The sequence below is a fragment of the Diceros bicornis genome, chromosome 5 (genome assembly GCF_020826845.1).
Source record: "Diceros bicornis minor isolate mBicDic1 chromosome 5, mDicBic1.mat.cur, whole genome shotgun sequence".
Taxonomy (NCBI): domain Eukaryota; kingdom Metazoa; phylum Chordata; class Mammalia; order Perissodactyla; family Rhinocerotidae; genus Diceros; species Diceros bicornis.
The window spans coordinates 76,422,984-76,447,872 of NC_080744.1; the positions used below are offsets into that span (position 1 = coordinate 76,422,984).

General features: G+C 39.7%; 1 long non-coding RNA gene across 1 annotated transcript in view; it reads right to left on the reverse strand.

The window, feature by feature from the left end:
* Nucleotides 1-428: 428 nt before the first annotated feature.
* The window catches only part of LOC131406365 (uncharacterized), a 36,758-nt gene continuing 12,297 nt past the window's right edge, over nt 429-24,889 (reverse strand). Inside the window, exons 2-6 of the long non-coding RNA XR_009220121.1 lie at nt 23,235-23,330; nt 21,989-22,182; nt 20,112-20,287; nt 1,409-1,529; nt 429-468 (exon numbers count right to left, since the gene is read on the reverse strand). This is a non-coding gene — a long non-coding RNA (uncharacterized LOC131406365). The remainder of the gene's footprint in view (nt 469-1,408; nt 1,530-20,111; nt 20,288-21,988; nt 22,183-23,234; nt 23,331-24,889) is intronic.

The following is a 24,889-nucleotide window of genomic DNA, read 5'->3' on the forward strand; positions in this document are numbered from 1 at the left end:
GCAACTCATTTTTAATGTATATATTTTCTTTAGTTGGATTTATAGTTTTACCATCTTAAACATCTAGTAGAGGTAACATAAGCTTCTTTAAGTACGACACTTAGGTAGAAAGAAATTTTATGTGTTCATTATATTAAATTCTAACAACTCTAAGGGCATGCTTATTTTTATTTTACCAGCAGTTTTTAAAACTAGCTTTATTTATGATGGATTATCCTAGGTAAAGAAAACTTTAAGAAGATTAAATTTGTTTCTGTATTTCTGAGTTTGAGAAATATTTATATAAATGCTCATTTATTTCTAAGCATTTTTAATAGAACCCCTTTAATGGATTCTACAAATTAATGTAAAATATACTTCAGAGGTAGAAAATGTCATACATACAAAACATACATACATTCATACATACATATATATACATACATAAACTTACAGGAAGATGCAAAAGGAGATCTTGTAGCGTTCTTTCTAAAATATTAGCCATGAATTAGTAAAAGACAGTAAAATAATCTCACTGGTTTATCTCCAGTTTATATTTTTATTTAAATTGTGTTTCTGGCAAATGGGCAAGTAAGGTTATATGTTTACCAATATTTGTGGAGGAGACTATTAAGATTGTCTTTTGCCCTGACAGATAATCTGATGGAGGCGGATTAGGCCATTGACTGAGGAGACATCTAGCATCTGTCTGGATGACTCCAAAACCCATCAGAGTGAAGGAATCATCCAGTTCTGTTTCCAAATATCATTTTTCTCTTTTCAGCCTCAGATGGTGGATTTGGGGGTCTCTTAGACCCTAGGGAACCCCCAATAGAAGGTAGAGGGCCTAAAGTTTGAGTGACTGTGGGATCTGAGGTGCTGAGGTGGGAAGGGGTAGTCTGGCTGGTGGACAAAGGGTTGGCAGAGGTAGGGGTTTTGAAGGGGGCCATATCAAAGGATTAAGGGAACTAGAGGGAAGATCCAAAGCATAAAGTGAAGAAAGGGGAGCAGGGGTGATGGAAAGGGAGAGATTTTAGAGGAGTCATTGGAGAGATCATAAGTTTCCCAAAGGTCCATTGAAGTTTCAAATTATCATTAGTAAAATCATGTTAACAAACAAGGCAGTAGACAATGTTGGCAGAGCATATAGTCAGCAGGAATTCAACAAAGGGGTTTTCATTCCACTGAGAAGCTCCCATGTTGTTAACTAGTGGTACTATACACTTATCTACAGAGGAACTTGGGACTTGAACATGACTTGTTCTCTAACACAATTAATTAGAGAAAAACCCAGGACTTGAACCCTCCTCTCTTTGTCAGGGACTATAAATAAGCCATAGAGTATACACAAAATCTTATGAATCAAAATTTGTTCCTACCAGCTTCATGGGACAATTGTCTGGACCAATGGTTTAGGAGGTGGACTCACCAAAGTATCCTTGATCAATCAGATGTGAAGATAAAGTCTTCAAAGGTGCACACTTAGAGTCCTGGGAGAGTGGTCCAGAGCTCCAATGATGAATTTAATCTATCCAGTTTTGGCATTGTAACTGTTAAAGAAAAACCACCACTTTAAAGGGGTAAAACAGATTTTATTCAGGATTGTTGAAATAAGAAAAAAGAGATAATATAGGAACAGGCTCAATCCCAAAGAGAACTTGGGCAAATGGGAATTGAAAACTAGGGAGCCTGGTGTGGTTCAGTGGATGAAAAATTACTGTGAGGCAACATCAGGTTTAGGGGGGATTTTGCTAAACTGACCTAACAGGGTTCTTGCTGAAGACAGGCTAGATTGAACGGACATCACCTGTGGATGGCAGAAGATGAGACTCTTGATTAAATATCAAGGGTGATCAGACTTAGCAGATTAGAGGCCCTTGCTAAACTGATTTAGCAGGGTTGATGCAATGATTTTACAAGAAAGTGCACAGATGATCCTAGGAGAAGATTCAGGAGCTTGACAACAATTTGGTGAAGCAAAGAATCTACGTCACTACCAAAGGAAAATGGGAAAACTATACAATGGAGCAAGGGATAGTATGTCTGGGATACAAAATATCCCTTAGGGTGTCTGTTAGTATTACCATGCCCTGTGATTATGGTCAATGAAAAATGTTAACAACCAAATCCAAGAAGGACTAGTAATGGCCTAAATCCTTTGGGAAAGAAGGTTTGGGTCATTCCACCAGGTAAACAACCATAAGCAGTTGAGGTGCTTGCTGATGCAAAGGGAATCCATTACAATAGTAGAATAAGGTAGTTATAAATACCACCTACTATGACATAATCAGTTACAGAAAGGAGGACTGTAATTGTTATGAGTATTTACTTCTTATCTTTTTATGAATAAGTTTGTGTTTATATATATTGATATTAAGCCCATGTCTTTGTTTCCTAGCCTCTTTTATTTCCCTATCATGTAACATGGAATGTATTGAATTTATATAACAGTATTTAAGGGTTATTACTTTTACATCATACTAATTTTTACAGGATACTCTTCTCGTAAGAAGAGTAAACATCACCAAAGAATCTTAACTCCTTTTTGGGGGAAGAGGTTAGTGTGTTTTTGGTAGTATGCAGCATACTTCTATCATGTTAAGCAGAATTATGACCACATTATTGTCTTTAGTTAAAGATGAGTATGGTTTAAGGTGATGTGTATAGGTATTAAGGTTATAAGGGATGGACTTGTGATGGTTAATTTTGTTTCAACTTGACCGGGTTAAGGAATTTACAGATAGCTGCTAAAACATTATTTCTCATTGTGTCTGTGAGGGTGTTTCAGAAAGGATTAGCATTTGATTCAGTAGACTGAGTAAAGAGATTTGCTCTCACCAATGTGGGAGAGCATCCTCCAGTTGGAATAAAGGGCCACGATAGACCAAAAAGGCAAAGGAAGGGCAAATTTCTTCTCCTCTCCCAGAGCTTGGATGTCCATCTTTTCCTGTGTTTAGACATCAGAGCTCCTCAGTTTTGGATCTTTGGACTTTAAGACTTACACCAAGGACCCCCTAGTTCTCAGGCCGTTGGCATGAGACTAGCAGTTACACCTGGGCTGGTCTGGTTCTCAGGCCATTGGGCTCAGACTGAAGTATATCACTGGTTTTTCTGGTTCTAAAGCTAGAAGATGGCATATTATGAGACTTCTATCCTCCATAGCCACCTGAAACAGTTTCTATGATAAATATTCTCTTATGTATACCTGCATATCTATTTATTTATTATAAGTTCTGTTTTTCTGTTTATACTGACTAGTATAGATTTTGTATTGGATAGTGGTTCTAGAGAACAGAATTCTAAAGATAAGTTTCCTGAATTGGTTATGGGGTTTCTGGAATTGTGCCTCTAATTTGATAAGATTTAAATACACTAATGACTGTATTTCCAGTAGTAGTCAGAGCACTATTTGTCCATAGTATGAGCTGTTTATAGAGATATGCAAAATGTCTGCATTGGATATTCCTAATCAACCACTTATAAGAAGTGAGGAGCTAAGTAACTCTGTATATCACAGTTTAGAATATTTTGGGAAAACTAAGGAATATAATGACATTGGTTGGTTCCCCCTATTGTTGCTGGACAAAGTGGTGAAAGAAAACGATGATCTCAGGGATTTGAAATCTCAGCTCAAGGATTACATCAATAACCTAAGAACTTCAAAGTATGCCCTGAGAGACCTCATCTCCTGTCAGGGCTGAGGCTGCTACAAATCAAACTATGATTATACGAATTTTTAACCTGGTGACTCCCAGAATCCCTGGGTATCTATTGTTAAACACAGAGTATTGATTGCTCAAGAATAGTTTTCTGTGTCTTGGTTTGGCATGTGGGAAGATCTCGATGATCTGAGGACATAGAGCTGCTAAATTGTGATGAGTCGTCTTCGCCAGTGAAACTGGTCTCCCAACACCCAGTGGAAATGATCTCCTTAACACCATTGGCAATGGCATCCCCATCCCAAGTGGTAGCAGCCTCCCAATCCACATGGTATCATCATTTATACCTCTGTTGGAGGGGATTAACCCTGCATTGACTGAGAAAATGATAATGGCAGATCATTCTCCTGAGGCAGTGAACACCTATGACTAGATTCAAGTCTCACCAGGCTACTAAATGTGAGGCACAATGTGTGATCCATGAGGAAGTGTACTGCACTCAAAAGAACTACTTAAGTTTCCTAATTTTACAAGAAGAAATCTTGGGGGTATGTGTAGAAATATTTACCAAGGGTGTTGGATAATGGTGGAAGGAATCAAAGTTGGATCAGCTGTATTTATTTATATAGACCCACTAAGTAGAGATTCTACATTTAATGTCTGGTTCTTGAGTTGGAAAGGGCTACAGCAGTTTGTTGGATTGGTTGGCAACAACATAGATCAAAAGATAGATTACAGTGAGTGAAATGAAAATGCTTAATCTCCCTTGGTTTAATGTAGAAGAAAGTATTCAAAAGCTTAGGGAGATTGGAATGTTAGAGTGAGTTTGTCATAGAAGACCTATTTACCCATACTAAGAGGGACCATAAGACCTACCTATTTCCAATAATTTGAGAAATAAATTTGAGAGTGAAGCCCCAGAATCGTTGCTGAACTGCGTGATTTCTCTTCTCTTGAGGCCAGGCCCTACAGTGGGAACCACAGCCACTCAACTGGAAAGTCTAAATGCAGTGGGAGTAATTGGGTCCCAGAAAGGCAGTGGCCAAGTGGCATCGCTCAAACATCAAAGGCCAGGTAGCCATAGTAACTGCAGAGGAAAGCAGGCTCAAAACAGCAATCAGAACAATTTCACTGGCATAGACTTAAAGCATTGACTAGTTAATCATGGTATTACTAGAGTGAAAGAAATACCCTACTAAAATCCCACATGATTTTAGTATAAGTATAAGGATAAGTATTAGGATTTAGTATTAGTATAAGTATAAGGAGAAAATTTCTATATCAAGTAAATCAAACTTTAACTTGAATTAGAAAAACAGATTCACAGCTTTTATTTTAATTCACAGATTTTATAATTTCACAATTATAAAAACAGTCAATCCCAAGACTTGAGAAAAAAAGAGTCACAGCCCCTCAATCAATTCCCCAACTTGAGCCATTTAGTGACCCAGAATCCCTTGAATAAAGGGAGACCATGTCCCCTTGAGGAAGGGCCTTGTTACAGTAACAAAATTTACGGTTAATCTTGCTCCCAGCCTTCCCCAAAGGGACCTATGGTCTTTTACTAGGGTACTGTGCATTGGGGGAAAGGATATAATCAGACATTTCAGGAACTACTTGAACACTGGCTCTGAACTGTATTGTTTCCAGGAGACCCAAAAGAATACTATGCACTCCAGTCAGAGAAAGAGCTAATGGGGGTTATGTATTCAATAGAGTTTTATCTCAGGTTCATCTCACAGTGGGTCCATCGTTTCCACAACCCATCCTGTGGTTATTTCCAACACCTAGTATGCATTATTGGAATAGAGATACACAGCATCTGGCAGAATTCCTTCAGTGGTTTTTCACTCTGAGGAGTGATGGCTGTGTATGGTGGGTACATATGGAAGCCATTTGAACTGCCTCTACCTAGTAAAATAGTAAATCAAAAACAATACCGCATTTCTGGAGGAATTGCAGAGATTCATGCCACCATCAAGAAACTGAAAGATGCAGGGGTGTTGATTTCCATCACATCCTACCAAACTCTTCTCTTGGGCCTGCACAGAACAGATGGCTCTTGGAGAATAACAGTGGATTAAGGAAATCTTATTTTATTTTTTGTGAGGAAGACCAGCCTTGAGCTAACATCTGTTGCCAATCCTCCTCTATTTTGCTGAGGAAGATTGGCCCCTGGCTAACAACTGTGTCCATCTTCTTCTACTTTATACGGGATGCTGCCACAGTATGGCTTTACAAGCAGTGTGTTGGTGCGTGCCTGGGATCTGAACCTGCAAACCCTGGGCCGCCAAAGCAGAGCATGCACACTTAACTGCTATGCCACCAGGCCGGCCCCAAGGAAATCTTATAAAATTTTGACATTAACTGCAGCTGCTGTACCAGATGTGGTTTCACTGTGAGCAAATTAACACAACCCTTGGTGGTTCATAAGCAGTTACTGATCTGGTACCTGCCTTTTTCTCATACTTGTTCATAGACGCATCAGAAGCAGTTTTGTTTAAGGTGGCAAGGCCAGCAATACATATTCACTGTCCTACCTCTGCGGTATATCAACTCTCCAGCCCTATATTACATTTAGTTTACAGGGATCTTGATCACCATTCCCTTTTACAAGATATCATACTGATCCATTATGTTGATGAAATTATGCTGAATGGGCCTGCTGAGCAGAGATAACAACTACTCTAGACTTATGGGTAGGATGTCGGCGTGTGTGTGGGGGGGAATAAATCCAAGTAAAATTCAGTTGTCTTCCACCTAGAGAGATTTCTAGGGGTCCAAGGTTTGGAGCATATATCATCTGGAGTCCAGATATCAATTGCAAGGTAAAGAATAAGTGGTTTCATCTGGCCTTTTGTACATCCTGAAAGAGTCATAATGCCTAGTGGGCCTCTTTGTACTTTGGAGGCAACATATTCCTCATTTAGGTGCATTATACTGGTTCGTTTAACTTGAAAATCTGCTAGTTTTGAGTAGGGCCCAGAATGAGAGAAGGCTCTGAAACAGGTCCAGGTCGTTTTCAAGCTGCTCTGCCACTTGGGCCATATATTCCAGCAGACTCAATGGTTCCTGAATTTCATTGGCAGATAGGGATGCTGTCTGGAGCGTTGGCAGCCTCTATAGATGAATCACAAGGCAGGCATTTAAGATATTGAAGAAGGCTCTACCATCTTTCGCAGATAACTACTCTTCTTTTGAGAAAAGTTCCTGGCATGCTACTGGGCCTTAGTAGAGACTGAATGCTCAACTATGGGCCACCAAGATACCATATGACCTGAGATGCCCATCATTAACTGGATGTTATCTGACCAAACAAACCATAAATATGGGAGTGCACAGCAATATTTCATCATGAAATTGAAGTTGTACATATGTGATTGGGCCTGTGTAGGACCTGTGGGCACAAGTAAGTTACATGAAGTAGCCCAAATTTTTGTAGTCCTTACTCTTGCTACTCTGCCTTTTAACTCTCAGTCCACTTCTATGGCCTTGTGGGGAGGTCCCTAAGATCTTTTGACAGAGGGAAAAAAATGCGAGTCGTTTGCAGATGGTTCTGCATGATATGCAGGAATTCCCTGAAGGATAGTGGTGAAGGAAAATACTCCCAGGGGCAGAAATTTGTACAGTGCACCTAGTTGTTTACATTGCTTAGAGGAGAAATGGTCAGACATGGAATTATACACTGATTCATGGGCTGTGGCCAATGGTCAGGCTTGATGGCCAGGAACATGAAAGGAATGTGATTGGAAAGTTTGTGATGATGAAATTTGAGGACGAGGCATGTGCATACACCTCTCTTATTGGGCAAAAAAAAATAAAGATATTCATGTCTCATTTGAATGCTCATTAAAGGATGACCTCAGCAGAAGAGGATTTCAAAAATCAAGTGGGTAGGATGACATGTTCTATGGATACAGTCAGCCTCTTGCCCAGCAACCTCTGTCATTGTCCAAGGACTCATGAATATGTTGTCATGGTGGCAGAATTGAAGGTTATGCATGGGCTCAGAAACATGGACCTCCATTCACCTAGGCTGAGTTCCCAGTCTGCCTGCAGCAGACAGCAACACTGTGTCATTGACATGGCACAATTTCCAAGGGTGTTCAGCCAACTATTTGGTGGCAGGTTGATTATGTTGGATGACTTTCATCATGGAAGGGTCAGAATTTTGTCCTTAATGGAATACACATATACTCTGAATACAGATTTGCCTTACCTGCATGCAATTCTTTTGCCAAAACTACCATATGTGGAGTTACAGAATGCCTTATCTATTGACATGGTATTCCACCCAACGCTGCTTGGGATTAAGGACCTCACTTCACAACAAAAGAAGTGTGGCTATGGGCCCATTTTCATGGATTTCACTGGTTTCACCATGTTCCCCACCATTCTGAAGCAGCTGGCTTGATAGAATACTGGAAGGGCCTTTTGAAGATTCAGTAACAGTGCCAGCCAGATGGCAATATGTGGTAAGGCAGTGGCAAGGTTCTCCAGGAGGCTATATGTGTTACGAATCAGCAACCAATATATGATGCTGTTTCTCTGATTGCCTTGATTCACAGGTCGAGGAATCAAGGGGTGGAAATGAGAGGGACACCACATAATATAATCCCTAGTAACCTACTAACAACACTTTTTCCTTCCTGTTCCCTCAACTTTATACTCTGCTGACCTAGAGGTCTTAGTTCCAATGAAGAAACTCTTCCACCAGTAGACAAAAATAAGAAAAAATGATTCCCAAACTGGAAGTTAAGACTGCCACCTTCCCACTTTAGGCTCCTCATGCCTCTGAATCAACAGGCAATGAGCGGTGTTACTGTGCTGGCTGGGATACATTTTTAAAACTAGTGTTAAAGAAAAACCATAGCTTAAAAGTAATTAAAGCCGAAAAACCAGATTTATTCAGAAGTAGTGTAATAGGGGGAAAACACCTCAATATAGACTCTTACTCAATACCATTTTGTTCTCTACTCAACCTCAGGTGGTAGATTTTGGAGATCCCTTAGTTCCTTGGGAGCCCTCAATGGAGGGTAGTGGACTTAAAGTTCAAGTGACTGTAGGGAGCTGAGGGGCTGAAGCGGGAAGGGAAAAATCTTGTAGGGTGAACAGAAGGATGGAGAAGGTGGAGGTTTGAAGGAGGACATCTCAAAAGATTCAAGGGAAGATAAAAAGCAGCAAAAGGAGGAATCAAGAACAGCTGTGATTGGAAGGGAGAGGTTTAAGCAGCCAGTTGGAGATTTTAATTTTTCCAAAAAGGCTATTGGAGTTACCAATTATCCTTAGTAAAACCATGCCAACAAGAAAGGAAGCAAACAGCAGTTGTGGAGCACAGTTTCAGCAGGGGTTCAAGAAGGGGGTTTTCAGCTCTCAGAACATGAGATTCTCTCATGCTCTTAACTAATGGTACCTTTATACTTATAAAGAGAGTAAGTTGGGGACCTAACCAGTTTCTGATTGTCGGGGTTTCTAACACAGCTTCTTACACACTGTGCTTGCTTTTGACTCTAACTCAACGTGTCTTGCCTGGGACTGTAACCCAGCTTCTTACAAACAGAGAAACCTATCATTCTATCCAGCCTTTCTTTGTATAGGACTCTAATCTATCCACTTGAGTATAATAAAAATCTAAATAAGCAATATCTGCCCCTTTGGTCTCAAGGGACTTTTGTCTGGGGCAGTGGTTTAGGATTCAGACTCACTAATGGATCCCTGATCAATCTGTCTGGAGTGAAGACAAAGTTTTCAAAGTGGCACACTTAGGATCCTGGGTGAGGGGTATGGTGTCCAATGATAAGTTTGATCCTATTTGAGTAATGACACCACAATAATCAAAGAAAACCCAGAACTGAGGATTAATTAAAGTGGTAAAAAAAAAGATATGTTAAAGACTTTTACAGTAGGGGAAAAGAGATCTCATTGTAGAACTGGGATCAAATCCAAATACAGCATGGGCAAGTGGGAATTTACAGCCAAGGGGCCTAGTGGGTGTCAAGATGGAATATTACTAAGAGGAGCCAGCAAGGATAAGGGAGATTCTGGCTAAATTGTCTTAATAAGATTCTTGTTGAAGACAGGCCAGGCTAATCAGACATAACTTGTAGATGGCAGAGGATGAGAAATCTGATTAGATATTGATGGTGATCAGACATGAGAGACCCTTTTTAAAGTGACTTAGCAGGGTTCTTGCTAATGATTTTACAAGGAAGTGCACAGATGGACCTAGGAGAACGTACAGGAAGCTGACTAATATTTGGTCAAGCAACGAATCTGTGTCACTACCAAGGAGAAATTGGGCAACTACTCTACACTGGAGGTAAGGAAGAGTATGTCTGTAATACATGGTATCCTTTAGGGTTTCTCTTAGTATTACCATGACCTAAGAATAAGGTCAATGGAAAACTACAACAACCTAATCTAACCAGGACAAGTAATGACTGAGACCCTTCAGGAAAGAAAGTTTGGGTCACTCCACTGGGTAAAAGTGCAGGAAGCTGATGTGCTGCTGATGTAACAAAATGCAGACTAGATAGTAGAAGAAGGTGGTTATAAATCTACATAAGATATGTGATCAATTATAGAAATGAGAATTGTGATTGTCATTAATATTTCCTCCTCATTTTGTTATGAATACATTTGTGTATATATACATATAGTAATCAAATTTTTTTTCTATCTTTTCTTATTCTCTTATAATGTAACATGAGATGTGCTGAATTTATACTATAGTATTTAAGTACTCTTAATTTTATATCACACGATTTGTTACATGATGTCAAGGAGAATAGTAAACATCATCCTAGGAGTTTACTTTCTCTTCTGTGGAAGAAAATAGTGTGTTTTGGTTGTATACAGGATAGTTTTATCATGTTAGGCAGAATTATGACCTCATTTTCATCTTTATTTAAAGATTAAGTATGGTGTAAGGCAATGTGTACACATGTCAAGTTGGCAAAAGTAGACTTGTGATGGTTAATTTTATGTGTTAACTTGATTGGGCTAAGGGAAGCCTAGATAGCTAGTGAAACATTATTTCTGGGTGTTTCTGTGAGTGAATATTCAGAAGGAATTAGCATTTGATTCAGTAGACTCAGTAAAGAGATTCACCCTCACTGATGTGGGCAGATGTGTATCTCCTACTGGTTCTGTTTTTCTGGAGAATGCTAACCAATATAGATTTTGGCATTAAGAGTGGTTCTTGAATAACAAAATTTTAAGTATGAGTTTTCTGAATTGGTTCTGGGGTTTCTGGATTTTGATCTCTAATGTGATTAGATTTAAAGATAATGAGGACTCTATTTCCAGTAGTAAACAGTGCACTGTTAGACATTGGTCTGAGCTGTTTATAGAGATAAACACTGGATTCTCCCAAAACTTGTAAGAAGCAAAGAATTATGTAACTCTATATATGATACTTCTGAACATTTTTGGAAAATTAAAGAATATAGTAATGTTCATTGGTTCTTCCTAATGTCACTGGACAAAGTAACGAAAGAAAAGAGTGTAGTCAGGGACTCAAATTCTTAGTACAAGGGTTGTATCAATGACCTAAGAGCATCTAGGTGTGCCCTGAAAGTGAGATTTATATCATGTCAGGGCTGAAATTGATGATGATTTTTACTAAAATTGGCTGAATTTCAAAACAAGTTGAACTGCCAAGTTGTAAATGTATTCACTGTTAGAGTGAGGGCACTGATTGTGAAAGCGGGAGGTCCTGAAGCAGTTGGAGAGAAGTCAAGATGGTAGTGTACGTGGACTCTGAACTCACCTCTTCCCATGGACACAGCAGACTTACAACTATTCTTGGAACGATTACCCTTGAGAGAGAACTGAAAACTGTACAAGAGGAACCCTTGCAACAAATGACAGTCCTGATTGAGGTGAAAGAGGCATAAATTCCCTTCTGGAGAGAAAAATTACCACCTTCACAAGCTGTAGTGCCCCATGGCTACCCGGGAGCAATCCAAAGGTATGTAGCCTTCCCTGGAGGAGTGGGGAACCTGAGCCAGGCAGTGTTGCTGCTATAAGCATTTTTTGGACCCAGCACAACTGAGGCCAGTGTCATAATATGTGGCATTGCTGGCTGCTAACAACAAGAGGGAATACCCCAGAAAAGCTGGAACATAAAGAAATTAAAGCCAGCTCTTAAAGGGCCCACACACAAATTCACCTGTTACAGAAAGCAACCTAAAATCATCAGAAAGAAAGGTATACAGTCCTTTAGTGAAAGGAGACTCACCTGCTAGTCTCTGGGTGCATCTCAGTGAGAGGTGAGGCCTCTCCAGGGACTGGGATATTGGTGGCAGCCATTGCTGTGACCTGCTGACACAGATGCTGTCAGATGCCATTCAAGTTCTCCCTGTGGCCTGCTAGTGGAGGGTCTACCGCACCTACTAGAGCACTGATTTAATATAGCTCAGCCAAAGAAAGCAGCCCACCCTAGAGAATGTCCCCACCCAACAACAAGCCCTCAGGCAACTTGTGGGCCTGCGTAGGCTACATTCTTGAACTCTTTTCAGCCTCATGAGTGGGTCCACTTCTGTGGGGCAGGGCATACACAAGGAGCAGGTGGAGTGTGTGGGGCCTCTGCCGTGGGGCAACTGGGTCTGCTTCAGGGGGTCAGGGCATGTGCATAAGGCAGGACTGTGTTGACTGTGTGTGTGGACCTGTAGGCAGTGGGGCTTGTCAGCTGCGGAAGACTTGTGCTTCTCAAAGAGTGACACAGGGGGTTGGCCCCATCTTCTAAAGCATGAAACAATTGGGTGCTCCCATGCCTGAGGCAAGCCCCACCTGGCTGCAATCCTCAGAAAGCTGACAAGAGCCTTATACCATGGAGGTCTATAGCAATCGTAAGCCCCTGAGCCCAACAACCAGCCACACAGGGGCCTACTTACTTAATAGGAAACCTGTAACAGGAATGTGCTATTAGACCTTGCAGCCAACTGTGCTGGGGCTCCCCATACCCGATAAAGAGACTGAAGGGTACACAACAACCACACACAGCTGAGCATTACAACCAGCCAGCCAGAGGGACAGCTCAGCCTCCCTGGGCACCTATGGAAAGAGCAACCCTGCCACAACAGAAGGACACAAGTAGCCCACACAGGAGTTACGCCTGGAACATTTGGAACTGGTGACGAGAGGGAAGCACACTGCTGGGCTTCATAAGGCATCACTTACATAAGGTCACCTCTCCAAGATCAGGCGACATAGCTGACCTACCTAATACATAGATACAAACACAGAGAAAGAGGCAAATGTGGAGGCAAAGGAATAAAATCCAAGTAAGGGAACAGGAGAAACCCCCAGAAAATGAAGGAAATGAAAGAGAAATGGGGAATCTATCTGACAGAGAATTCAAAGAAAGAGGCATAAGAATGCTCACTGATCTGGGGAGAAGAATGGATGAACTCAGTGAGAACGTCGACAAAGAAATGGAAGATATATAAAAGAACCAATCAGAAATGAAGAATACAATACTGGAAATGAAAAATTCACTAGAGGGACTCAAAAACAGAGTAGAGGATACAGAAGAAAGGATCAGCAGGCTAGAGGAAAGGCTAGAGGAAATCACCCAAGCTGATCAGATAAAAGAAAAAAATAATTAAAAAGAGTGAGGACAGTCAAAAGGACCTCTGTGACAGCATCAAGTGCACTAACATCCATGTTATAGGTGTCCCAGAAGGAGAAGAAAGAGACAAAGGGGCAGAGAATCTATTTGAAGAAACAATAGCTGAAAACTTCCCTAATCTAAGGAAGGAAACAGACATCCAGGTACAGGAGGCACAGAGAGCACCAAAAAACAGAAATCCAAAGAGGCCCACACCAAGACACATCATAATTAAAATGTCCAGAATTAAAGATGAGGAGACAATCCTAAAAGCCACAAGAGAAAGGCAACAAGTTACATACAAAGGAAACCACATAAGGCTATCAGCAGAAATCTTACAGGCTAGAAGAGAGTGGCACGATATATTTAAAGTGCTAAAAGGAAAAAACCTACAGCCAAGAATACTCTACACTGCAAGGTTATCATTCATAATGGAAGGAGAGATAAAGAGTTTCCCAGACAAGCAAAAATTAAGGAGTTTATCACCTAGAAACCAATCCTACAAGATATGCTAAAGGGACTTATTTAAGGGGGAAAGAGAAGACCATAAATAGGAAAAAATTATCTATTTCAATGATAAGAGGGTAACAGATACAAACACACAAAAAAGAGGGTAGATATGATATCAAAAACGTAAAGTGTGGGGGGGGGGGGCGTGAAAGAGTAGAACTTTTAGTAAAAGGTCAAACTAAAGAGACCATTGGCATAATATAGATTGCTATATAAGTAGGTTATTATACATGAACCTCATGGTAACCACAAACCAGAAACCTATAATAAATACACAAAAAACTAAGAGAAAGGAATGCAAACATAATACTATAGGAAGCCATCAAACCAAAAGCGAAGAGAGCAAGAGAAGAAGAAAAGAACAGAGAAGAACTACTGAAACACCCAGAAAAAAGTAAAAAAAAAAATAGTAGTAAGTACAAACTTATCAATGGCTACTTTAAGTGTCAGTGGAGTAAATGTTCCAATCAAAAGGCATACTGTGGCTGATTGGATAAAAAAACAAGACCCATATATATGCTACATACAGGAGACACCCTTCAGACCTAAAGACACTCACAAACTGAAAGTGAAGGGATGGAAAAAGATGTTCCATGCAAATGGCAATGAAATGAAAGCTGGGGTAGCAATACTCATATCAGACGAGATAGACTTTAAAACAAAAACTGTAACAAGAGACAAAGAAGGGCACTACGTAACGATCAAGGGAACAATCCAACAAGAGGATATAACACTCATAAATATCTATGCACCCAATGTAGGATCACCTAAATATATAAAGCAATTGTTAACAGACATAAAAGGAGAAATAGACCGTAACACAATAATAGTAGGGGACTTTAACACTCCACTTACACCAATGGGTATATCATCCAGACAGAAGACCAATAAGGAAACATTGGGCATAAATGACACAATAGACCTCATGGACTTAGTAGATATGTACAGAACATTCCATCCACAAACTGAAGAATACACATTCTTTTCAAATGCACATGGAACATTCTCCAGGATTGATCACATATTAGGCCACAAAACAAGTCTTCATAAATATAAGAAGACTGAAATAATACCAGACATCTTTTTTGACCACAATGGAGTGAAACTAGAAATAAACTATAGGAAGAAAATCAGAAAAGCCAAAAATATGTGGAGATTAAACAAACGCTACCGAACAATGATTAAGTCAATGAAAAAAATCACAGGAGAAACAAAAAAATACCTGGAGACAAATGAAAATGAAAATATGACATGCCAGAATTTATGGGATACAGCCAAAGTGGTTCTAAGAGGGAAGTTTATAGCAACACAGGCCTATCTCAACAAACAAGAAAAATCTCAAATAAGCAATCTAATAGTGCACCTAAAGGAACTGGAAAAAGAAGAACAAACAAAGCCCCAAATCAGTATAAGGAAGGAAATAATAAAAATCAGAGCAGAAATAAATGAAATAGAGACTAAAAAAACAGTAGAAAAAAATCAATGTAACCAAGAGCTGGTTCTTTGAAAAGATGAACAAAATTGACAAACTCTTACCAAGACTCACCAGGAAAAAGAGAGAGAAGGCTCAAATAAGTAAAATCAGAAGTCAAAGAGGAGAAATTACAACAGACACCTCAGAAATACAAAAGATTACAAGAGAATACTATATGCCAACAAATTGGATAATCTAGAAGAAATGGATAAATTCTTAGAATCATACAACCTTCCAAAACTGAATCAAGAAGAAATAGGGAATTTGAATAGACCAATGACCAGTAAGGAGATCGAAACAGTAATCAGAAACCTCCCCCAAAATAAAAATCCAGGACCAGACAGCTTCCCTGGTGAATTCTACCAAACATTCAAAGAAGACTTAATACCTATCCTTCTCAAACTCTTCCAAAATTGAAGAGGCGGGGAGGATTCCTAACTCATTCTATGAAGCCAACATTACCCTGATACCAAAAACAGATAAGGAAAACACAAAAAAAGAAAATCATAGGGCAATATCACTGAAGAACATGGAGGCAAAAATCCTCAACAAAATACTAGCAAATCAAATACAACAATACATTAAAAAGATCATACACCACGATCAAGTGGGATTTGTTCCAGGGATGCAAGGGTGGCTCAACATCTGCAAATCAATCAACGTGATGCACTACATTAGCAAAATGGAGAATAAGAACTACATGATCATGTCAATAGATGCAGAGAAAGCATTTGACAACATACAGCATCCATTTATGATAAACACTCTGAATAAAATGGGTATAGAAAGAAAGTACCTCAACATAATAAAAGCCATATATGACAAACCCACAGCTAATATTATCCTCAATGGTGAAAAAGTGACAGCTATCCCTCTAAGAACAGGAAGCAGACAAGGATGCCCACTCTCACCACTCCTATTTAACATAGTATTGGAAGTCCTAGCCAGAGCAATCAGGCAAGAAAAAGAAATAAAAAGGATCCAAACTGGAAAGGAAGAAGTGAAATCGTCACTATTGGCAGATGACATGATTTTATATATAGAAAACCCTGAAGAATCCACCAAAAAACTTCTAAAAATAATAAATGAATATGGTAAAGTTGCAGGATACAAAATTAACATACAAAAATAAATTGCATTTCTATACACTAACAATGAAGTAGCAGAGAGAGAAATTAAGAACACAATCCTAGGGACTGGCCTGGTGGCCCAGGCGGTTAAGTGTGCATGCTCCACTGCAGCATCCAGGGTTTGCCGGTCAGATCTCGTGCGTGCACCGATGCACCGCTTGGCAATCCATGCTGTGGCGGCATCACATATAAAGTGGAGGAAGATGGGCATGGGTGTTAGCCCAGGGCCAGTCTTCCTCAGCAAAAAAAAGAGGAGGATTGGCAGATGTTAGCACAGGGCTGATCTTCCTCACACACACAAAAAAGAATACAATCCTATTTATAATTGCAACAAAAAGAATAAAATATCTAGAAATAAACTTAAGCAAAGAGGTGAAAGATCTTTACACTGAAAAGTATAAAACATTGTTGAAAGAAATAGAAGAACACACAAAGAAGTAGAAAGATATTCCATGCTCTTGGATTGGAAGAATCAACATAGTTAAAATGTCCACACTTCCTAAAGCAATCTATAGATTCAATGCAATTGCTATCAAAGTTCCAACAACACCTTTCACAGAAATAGTACAAAGAATCCTAAAATTTATATGGAAAAACAAAAGAACTCGATTAGCCAAAGGAATCGTGAAAAAAAAGAACAAAGCTGGTGGTATCACACTCCCTGATTTGAAAATATACTACAAAGCTATAGTAACCAAAACAGCATGGTACTGCCACAAAAACAGACACACATATCAATGGAACACAATCGAGAGCCCAGAAATAAACCCACACATCTATGGACAGCAAATTTTCAACAAGGGAGCCAAGAAGATACAATGGAGAAAGGAAAGTCTCTTCAATAAATGGTGCTGGGAAAACTGGACAGACACAGGCAAAAAAACAAGACCATTATCTTAGACCATTATCTTACACCATACATAAAAATTAACTCAAAATAGATTAAAGACTTGAATGTAAGACCTGAAACCATGAAACTTCCAGAAGAAAACATATGCAGTATGCTCTTCAACATGGGTCTCAGCAACATATTTTCAAGTACTGTGTTTGACCAGGCAAGGGAAACAACAGAAAAAATAAACAAATGGAACTATATCAAACTGAAAACCTGCACAGCAAAGGAAACCATTGACAAAACGAGAAGACAATCTAACAATTGGGAGAAGTTATTTGCAAACTGTATATCTGAGAAGGGGTTAATCTCCAAAATGTATAAAAAACTCATACATCTCAACAACAAAAAAACTAAAGCCCAATTAAAAAATGGGCAAAACTCCTGAACAGACATTTCTCCAAAGAAGATATACAGATGGCCAACAGGCACATGAAAAGATGTTCAACATCATTAACTATCAGGGAAATGTAAATCACAAATACAATGAGATATCGCCTCACGCCCATCCGAATGGCTATAATGAACAAGACAGGAAACAACAAGTATTGGAGAGGATGTGGAGAGAAGGGAACTCTCACATACTGCTGGTGGGAGTGCAAACTTGTGCAGCCATTATGAAAAATAGTATGGAGATTCCTCAAAAAATTAAGAATAGAACTACCGTACGATCCAGCTATTCCACTGCTGCGTATTTATCCAAAGAACATGAAAACACATATGCATAAAGATACATGCACCCCTGTGTGCATCATTGCATCATTGCATCATTATTCACAATAGCCAAGACTTGGAAGCAACCTAAGAGCTCATCGAGGGATGAATGGATAAAGAAGATGTGCTATATATACACAATGGAATACTACTCAGCCATAAGAAAGGATGAAATCCAGCCATTTGTGACAACATGGATGGCCATTGAGAGTATTATGCTAAGTGAAATAAGTCAGAGGGAGAAGGTCAAATACTGTATGATCTCACTCATAAGTAAAAGACAAAAACAACTACAAACGAACACATAGAGACAAAGATTAGATTGGTGGTTACCAGAGGGGAAGGAGGGAGGGAGGAGGACGAAAGGGATGATTAGGCACATGTGTGTGGTGATGGATTGTAATTAGTCTTTGGGTGGTGAACATGATGTAATCTACGCAGAAATAGAAGTATAATGATGTACACTTGAAATTTATACAATGTTATAAACCAATGTGAATGCAATAAAAAAAAAAGTAAGATGGAGGTCCTGTAAATTGGGATGGAGACGTGTGACAATATCCTGATGAAACTGGTGACAATGAGCCCGTAAGTTCTGATAAGTCTTCTTTACCAGTGGAATTTGTCTCCCAATGCCCAATAAAAGTGGCCTCCAAAATTCCAGGGGTAAGGGCATCCCCACACCGAGTTGCAGCAGCCTCACTATACATAGTAGCATCACCCTTTCAACCTGCATTTGAGTGATTAACCTCGCATTGCCTGAGAAAATGGTAATGGCCTCTCCTGAGGCAGGTGCCACCTATGACTAGACTCCAGTACCAGCAGACCACTAAAGGAAGGTACAAATTATGACCCATGAGGAGGTATGCTATACTCTAAAAGAACTACTTGAGTTTTATAATTTATACAAGCAGAAATCGGGAGAATATATGTAGGAATAGTTATTAAGGGTGTGGAATAGTGGTAGAAGAAACAAAGTTGGATTGGGCTGAATCTATTGATATGAGCCCACCAAGTAGAGATTTTGCATTTAAGGTTGTAGCTTGGATCCTTAGAAAAGGCACTAACAGTTTGTTGGGATGGTTGGCTGAAACATGGATCAAAGATGCCCACCACGAGTAAAATAGAAATGCCTGATTTCCCTTAGTTTAATGTAGAGTAAGGGATTCAAAAGCCTCACACTGGCAGTACCCAAAAGACAGACCTTTCACTAATACTTGGAGAAATATATTGTGAGTGGAGCCCCAGCATCCTTGGAGAACTCTGTGATTGATCTTCTCTGTAGGACAGACTCTACAGTTGGAACTGCAGCCATTTTTTAACTTTACTTAGAAAATCTAAAGTAGCAGGAGTAACTGGATCCTAGAGTGGAGTGGGCCAAGTCATTTCGTTCATTCACCAAAGGCATTGTTAGTATAGTACTCTAATAGGCAGCAGAGATAAAGCAACATTCTTAGTAGTGTGACTGCACAGACTTATGGCATTAGCTAGCTAATCATGGTGTTCCCAGAAGTCAAAAAGATAGAAAATCTACTTAATTCTTACTCGATTTGTATAAGCAGAAAAGTTCTAAGTCAAGTGAAAAAAGTCTAACTTGAACCATAAAAAGTGTGTCACCACCCGTCAATCAAATCCCTGATTTGAGAGGGTTTACAGACCCAGATTCCCATGAATGAAGAGGAGACCGGGAATGATTCTGGCACACTATCAAAAATTTATTTTGTTAATTTTTCTCCCAGTCTTCCCTAAAGTAGCTATTGCCTTTCACCAGGTAACTGTGCATTGTAGGAAAGAAAATAATCAAACTATTCAGGGTCTACTGGACACTGTCTCTGTACTAAATTTTTTTCCAAGAGAACCAAAATGTCACTGTAGCCCTCCAGTCAGATTAGGGACTGATGAGGGTCAGGATATCAATGGCGTTTTAGTTCAGGTCAGTTTCACAGTGGGCCCAGTGGGTATATTTCCCCAGTTCTAGAGTACATTATTGAAATAGAAATACTTAGCAGCTTGCACAATCCCCATATTGTTTCCCTGACCTGTGGAGTGAGGTCTGTTATTGCGGGAAATGACAAACAGAAGCCATTGGAACTACTGCCTATACCTAGAAAAATAGTAAATCAAAAGCAATATCACATACCTGGAGAGATTGAAGAGATTTGTGCCACTATCAAGGAGTTGAAAGATTTAGGGGAATTGTTTCCCAGGAATCCCCATTCTATACTTCTATTCGGCCTGTGTAGAAGAGAGATGGATCTTGGAGAAAGACAGTGGATTATCACAAGCTTAGCCAAGTGGTGACTTCAACTGCAGCTTCTGTAACAGATGTAGTTTTATTGTTTGAGCAAACTAACAAACCTCCTGCTACCTAGTATGCAGCTAATGATTTGGCAAATGCTTTTTTCACTAAACCTGTCTATGAGGCCCACCAGAAGCATTTTTCTTTCTGCTGGCATGGCCTTCAATATAGCTTCAGGATCCTATAGCAGTGGTAAACAAACTGTACAGCTCTGTGTATCAATTTTGTTTTTCAGTAATCTCAATCACCTTCTCTTCTAAAAAAGATTGCACTGGTCTGTCACATTAACGACAAACTGATAGAAACTATTGAGCAGGAATTGCAACTTCTCTACACTTATTGGCAAGGCATTTGTGTACCAAGGGTACAGAATAAATCCCACTAAATTTTAGAGACCTTCTATTTCAGTGAAATTTCAAGAAGTCCAGTGGTGTGGGTATTATCCAGATATTCCTTTTAAGGTGAAGAATGAATTTAGCATCTGCTTCCTCCTATAACCACACAAGAGATACATTGTCTAGTGGTCCTTTTTAGATTTTGGAGGCAACATATTCCCCATGTGGGTGTGTTACTCCAGCCCATTTATCCAGTGTCCTGAAAAGCTGTTAGGTTTGACTTTCACCAGAATAAAAGAAGGCTCTGCAACAGGTCCAGCCTGCTGTGCAAGCTCTTTTGCCACTTTTGTCACATTCCAGCAGACTCAATCATTCTAGAAGTTTCATTGGAAGATTTTGTTTGTAGCTTTGACAGCCTCTATAGGTGTATCATAGGGAAAGCTTTTAGGATTTTGGAGAAAGGCCCTGCTATCATCTGCAGATATCTACTCCATTTACAATAAACAATTATTGATCTGTTAGTGGGCATACCAGGGACTGAATGTATGATCATGGGCCACATAGTTACCATATGACCAGAGCTGCCCATCATAAACTGGGTGTTATGTGACATACCAAGTCATAAATTTGGGAGTGCAATGAAATACTGCATCATGAAATGAAAGTGGTATATACACGATTGGGCCAGGGCACACGCTGAAGGCACAGGTAATTACATGGAGAAGTGGCCCAAATGTCCATGGTCCTTAATCCTGCTACACTGTCTTCTTTCTCCCAACTCACACCTATGGAATCATGGAGAAATCCCTTTGATAGTCGACAAAGGAATAAAGAATGGAGGGCTGGTTTATAGCTGGTCCTGCAATACCTGCATATACTCCCAAACTGTGGAGAGCTGCATCACTATAGCTCATCTCTCAGAAATCGCTGAAAAACAGTGGTGAAGGGAAATTATTCCAGTGGCAGAACTTTGAGCAGTGTACCTGATCATTCTCTTTGATTATAAGGACAACTGTCTAGATGTGTGATTATATACTGATTCATGGGCTGTGGCTAAGGGTGTGGCTTGATGATCAGGGACTAGAAAGGACATTGAGTGGAAAATTAGTGACAACAAAATTTGAGGAAGAAGTATGTGGATAAACCTCTCTCACTGGGCCAAATGCCATAAGATATTTGTGTCCTATGTAAATTCTCACCAAAGTGTGACCTCCCTGGAGGTGGATATCAATAATCAAATGGATAAGATGACATGTTATGTGGATACCAGTCTGGATCTTTCCCCAGTCACCCCTGCCATTAAAAATGGGCTCATGAAGAAAGTGGCCATGGTGGCAGGGATGGAGAATATTACTGGGGTCAACAATATTGACTTTCACTCACCAGGGACGAGAGTCCACTTTTCCAGCAATGGACAGCAACACTAAGTTCCTGACATGTCACCTGTCCCAGAGGAGTTCAGTGAGCTACCTGGTGGTGGGTTGACCACACTGGACTGCTTCCAGTTTTCTGTCCATACTGGAATTCACACTTCCTATGAATATGGATGCTTTCTCTGTGTGCAGTGCTTCAAGCATCTGTGTACATAGAGAATGGACTATTTACTGTCTTGGTATACAACTGAGCATTATTTCAGATCAAAGAACTCTCTTCTCAGAAGAAAAGTGTTTCAATGGGTCCACACTTAGAGAATTCACTAGCTTATCATGTTCCCCACCATCCTGAAGTAGCTAGCTTGATAGAATGACAGAAAGGCCTTTTAAAGACTCCATTACAAAGCCAGTAAGGTCGCAAAATGTTGCAGAGCTATGGCAAGGTTCTCCCCAGGAGGCTATATATGTTCTGAATCAGCATCCAATATATGGTTCTGTTTCTCTTATATCCAAGATTCATGGGTCCAAGAATCGAGGGGTTGAAATGGGTATGGCACCATTTTTGCTTCTTGTTCCCTTGAACAGCTTTGCTATTCTTAGAAGGAATGTGTCCACCAGTAGATAAAACAATTCTCCTGAAATCAAAGTTAAGACTGCCAGGGGGCCACATTGGGCTTGTCAAGTCTCTTAATCCACATGCAGGGAAGGGAGTTTGAGTACTGATTAAGGTGATTGATTCTGACTGCTGTCAGAGAAAACCCATAGCTAGACAAGTGTTAAAGTGGTAAAAACAGATGTATTCAGGACTACTGTAATAGAATAAAAGAGTCCTCAGTGTTGAGCTGGGGTCAATTTTAAATACAGCATGAGCAAGTGGGAATTCATATCCAAGGAGCCTGAGGGGGTCAGTGGATGGCAAATTAGTAGGAGGAAACATGAAGGGTAAGTGGATTTTGGCTAAACTGTCTTAACAAGATTTTTGCTGCAAACAGGCCAGTTTACCAGACATCACCTGGCAGATGGTGGAGGATAAGAAACCTGACTAGATGTCAAGATTGAGAAAATATGGAGGAAGTGAGACTCTTGTTATATACTAAGTTAGCAGGGTTCTTGCTGAGAATTTTTAAGGAATTGTACAAGAAGTTTCAGGGGCCTAACTGAAGTTTGGTCAAGAGAATTATCTTGGTCTGTCCTCCCTATTTTTCAAAGGAATGAAGAGACATTATTCCTTTCTTGTAACAATTTAAGTCACCTACTGTTCATTAAACACATGCTGAATCATCTCTTGAGACTTGGTAGTAGAGGATCCACTTTTTGGTTCTATCCATCAGGTATTTAATGAGGTGGGGTTTCTATGAAAAGAACAGAAAAACAAAGGTTAATATGAGAAAAACAGTTTCTGATTTCAGAGTGCCGCAGTTGAGCAGATTCCTAGAGGTTAGGCTTAAAGCATTGGTAGATGCAGGAATGAGGACAGCAGTGGCAATCCAATGGATTCCTGGTTTGCAGTTTGAATATCTGTGGTAAAGGCATCAGGTGTACCAGTGAACTTTCTGTTCTATACATGATCTGTTGTGGTGGTTGCCTTGAGGTTTATATCAAGTCACCCAGCTTCAACTTGCAGAGCTTCAGGAAAAGAAAAGTTTTAGTTCTCATTGTTTCTGAGTCAGATGGGAGAAAAGTGGGAAAACTTAATTTGGGGAGTTGTAGGCAGATATTCAAGAAAACTAGAAGAATTCAGGCTTTGGCGTGGTTCGCAAAATGTGCAAGATGAAAACCACAAGGGTGCATTATACTTTTCCAAAGAAACAATTTTTCTCACTACAGTCACCACCATTCAATCAAAGGTAATCAGACTAAGGCTAATTTGTTTGCAAATAAGTCTAGTCTCATTAATACTGATCTGATTATTTACGTAAGTGGAGCAGGAAGATTGGTTGACTACATAGATCTCTTGAGTTTGCTTTGCTGTGCCTTTTCATAAGGAATTTCAGATTGAAGATTTCAGAATCCTGAGGCTGGGAAGCCAAGCCAAAAACTTGCTGCCAGATTTTGCCTGCAATACCTCAAGATTTGGGTGAATTCCTCTCTTTTAGGGTACGGAGAATATCCTGAGATTGCTGGCCTACCAGGAAGTGACCTTTCTTACTGACCTGTAATGTGGGAAACTCTATAAGAGAGACACAGGTTGGTTTTTCTGAGGAGTGTTTATAAGCATTGGCTCTCTAATTCAGCCTTAGTTTCTTAAAACTGTCTGGTTGTTTCTGATTCTTTGCCATCATTCTCAAATATGACATTCTAATCAAAGCCTTGGTAATATAACCAATTTTTCTAATTGTGTTCTGTTACAAGGTGAACAGACTTTTATTGAAATTGTGCAAATAATTTTATTGCCCTAAAAATAAGAATACTCAGTAAGAGTTTTTGAGTTCTGGAGAGATCAGCTAGGTAGAAAAAGGAATTGTTTCATCTTTTCTCACAAAGGTATACTTTACCCAATTGCCATAAGTTATGTGGAGTTTAAGAGAAAAAGTTTTCTTTCAATATGGTAAACAAAACTTTAAAAAAACAGAAATGTTTTAACAAAAAGTTATAAAAATTATAATTGTCCTCATCTGTTCATTCAGCCTCGTGAAATTAATCCTTATTCTGCTAATTCTTGGGTTCGTAATTTTTGTTTGTGTGTGTGCATGTGTTAGGAAGATTAGCACTGAGCTAACATCTGTTGCCAATCCTCCTCTTTTTGTTGAGGAAGACTGGCCTGGGGCTAACATCCGTACCCATCTTCCTCTTTCCTCAGGATTGTTCAGTCACCTATTGTTCATTAAAGACATGCTGAATTATCTTCTGAGGCTTGGTAGTAGAGGGTCCACATTCTGGTTCTACACATCAGGTATTTAATGAGGGGGAG